Source organism: Trichechus manatus, unplaced genomic scaffold, assembly GCF_000243295.1.
Source record: "Trichechus manatus latirostris isolate Lorelei unplaced genomic scaffold, TriManLat1.0 scaffold00063, whole genome shotgun sequence".
NCBI classification, from domain to species: Eukaryota; Metazoa; Chordata; class Mammalia; order Sirenia; family Trichechidae; genus Trichechus; species Trichechus manatus.
In genome coordinates, this window is record NW_004443999.1 from 1,368,117 (window position 1) to 1,371,062 (window position 2,946).

General features: G+C 45.3%; 1 pseudogene; it reads right to left on the bottom strand.

Annotated features, from left to right (window-relative positions):
* Positions 1 to 1,393: 1,393 nt before the first annotated feature.
* Positions 1,394 to 2,014, bottom strand: LOC101351069 (60S ribosomal protein L17 pseudogene; annotated as a pseudogene).
* Between the last annotated feature and the right edge of the window lie 932 nt (positions 2,015 to 2,946).

Below are 2,946 nucleotides of genomic sequence, written 5' to 3' on the forward strand. Positions count from 1 at the left end.
CTCAAGTGTGATTAATCAAATAGAAGTCTGGAAATAGGCAGTCTAGAACGGGTACAATGTATCCACAGTGCTGTCAGGCACCCACACTTCACCTTTCTCTCTGTATTTCTATCCATAGTATGTGACTTTTGTCCTCATGATTGCAAGATGACTGCTCCACCTACAGGAATCACACTGTGGTCCAGGCAAGAAGAAAAGGAGAAAGAAGCGAGCATAAAGGCTAAGACTTTTTTGTCCCCTTCTTTTTAAAATAAGGAAACAATTAAGTTTTCCTAGAGATTCTGTCCTGAAGGCTTCTACTTACCTCATCAGCCAGAACTAGATTATGTCACCATTTCTGCCTGCAAAAGAAGTGAAGAGAATCTGAGGGAGACATCAGATAAATAAATTGATGTTCTCTTAGTAAGGAAGAAGGGTGAGTGGATACTGGGTAGGCAGCCAACAGTATCTTCCACAGTTACCCATCCCTTCAGGCCAGGTCTGGTATCTCAGAGTCCTGGAGCCTTTCCATTATCCACATTCCTACAAGGCACTCAATCCTTGTTTGTGAAGGATGCCTGCAAACCTCCCAAATTCCCCACAATAAGGTACATATTTGCATAGGGGCATTTCTGCAGGGTCCCGGCTTTCTAAAACGGCAGGTATTCCTTTGTGCCTTCTGCCTGCCTTCCTTCCTCCTTTCCTTCCTCCCTCTTTCCCTATCTCCTTCCTCCGTTCCTCCCTTCTTTCCTTTGTTCCTTCCACAAATACCTTTTGAGTCCCTAATCTAGGCACCAAGGGATGCAGGCAGACACTGCTCCCTCCTCTGTTGAGCACAATGCCAAGTCTGGCCACTGGATGCCAGACAAGAATTGTGTCTCTCCGGTGAGCATCCTGTGTTTGGAAGCAGCCAGGCAAGAGATGCATGCTTGTGGCTCACGAGGAGTTAAAGGGATTTTTGGAGAAAGTGTCTGAACAGTGTGCAATCCTTTTGAAAGGTTGCTCTAGGAGGGGAGCCATAGGCCCTGCATCTCCCTGAAGGACTGGTGTCATCCCCAGTCCTCCATCTGTTCACTTCACACATGTGTGTGGGATGCTTATTTTCCCTGTTACAGATGGCTGGATAAGTTAAGTCAACTCGACACAGCTGGGCACAAGCCTGCCCCCTGTCCCGCTCCATCCGTCAAGAATCTTGCTGGTGACAGAGTGAGCCAGCTGGGGAGGCCAGGCTTAGAGAGGTTTATGGCAGGACAGTCATATATCCATGTCTGCCCCTCAACTGTCTTTTGAAAGGTTCTCAAGCTACAGAGGAGAAAGATGTGCATGATATTCAATTGCACGTGGAAGGGAGAAGGTGTCTGCTGGGGAAACTCCAAATTAATCAGCAATAACTATTAACATTTTATTTTTTTTCTTTTACTTTTATTTGCACTTTATTTTAAGCTGAATTTACTCCCAAGCCATAAGTTTTTGTTTCTTCAGTTTCTTCTGGGATATCTTTTTCTTCTGTGCAACCTCCTCTTCTGGTTTAGGAACAACTTGTTCCTTTTCAGTAAGGATCATCTCACTGTGGCAAGGGGAGCTCACGTACGGGTTAATTCGACCATGAGCGCTGTAAGTGCGGCGGCGCATCTTGGGGGCTTTGTTCACATTTGTTCACCTGGATGTGCTCAATGACCAGAGAATCTGCATCTAAACCCTTTCGTTCAGCATTACTCTCTGCATTTTTAAGCACGTGGAGCAAAAATTCAGCACTCTTTTTGGGCCACCGACCCTGTGTCCAACCTCACTGTTTGGCCTGGGCACACCTACCAGCTCCACCACCGTAACATCTGAATGGCACACCTTACTTCTGCAAAGTGACATCTTTCAGATACTTGGTGGCTTTTTGGATGTGCATACCGTTGATGGCCTGGGCAGCTTCACGGGCATTCTTAAAAAGGACTTGAAGATTTGAGCCTCTAGATTTGCATGATTTTGTGGGGTTTTCTGGGTCAGGTGAGTAGCGAACCATTTTGTGAGATCACCTCAGGCCGCTTATGGGAAGAGCAACATTTTATATTCTTAATAACCGCTTACATTTGCCTAGTAAGTTACACCTTTCAACATGCTAGATATACTTGATCTCATTTGCTCTTTACAAAAATTTTACTGTAAAATCGATTTCATGTGTCATATTTAAATATTTACAACTCTTTACCACCTAACAATCTGGTGAGGTGTGCATCCTGATTATCATTATTATCCAAGGTCATACATTTAAGAGAAGCAACGTAGACATGGGCTCAAGTCTTCTGACTCCAAACTGTGCTCTTTCAACTAGCCCATGAGAACTTCCTTATGTGACAGGATGTTAAAATGGAAGCTTCTATACAGACACCAAATTATGACACCGGTTGTATTCCAAAGCCAAATCACCATATAGACAACTTACAAAGAAAATGTCCCCAAACTGGTCCAAGGTCACTTGAACCTCTCATGTACTTTAAAACTCTTTTTTATAGAGTTGAGAGAGGAGAGAGGGACAGAGAACATGTGAGGAAATTTTTTTGGGTGAGAATGGTTGCCATTATGTAAATTCCTACTTCCCTCTGAAGTCCAGTGAGGGGAGGTGGCTTCAAGGGCACCACTCAGAAAGCTTGTATGGGTCCCTGCAGCTAAGGGAGAAGCTGACTTGGTAGTGCCTGATTCATGCCTGAGAAAGCTATAGAGGCCTAGGAGCAGCAGGCTAGATGAACTGCTGGCACTCCCAGTGATCTAGGAGGCTAAGGATACATAAGGGTTTCCCAGGGATCAGAGACTGGACTCATGGGATTGAGAAATGAGCTGGAGACATTTTACATCCAGCCTTACCCCTAAAGAAGGGAAGGGGACAGCAAAGGGGCTCTAAAAGTAAGAGTCTAGGTGGAGTGGACTTCAGGGTGGTGGGGAGAGGCCCCCTGAGGCGCAGAATGTAGGGCCCATATC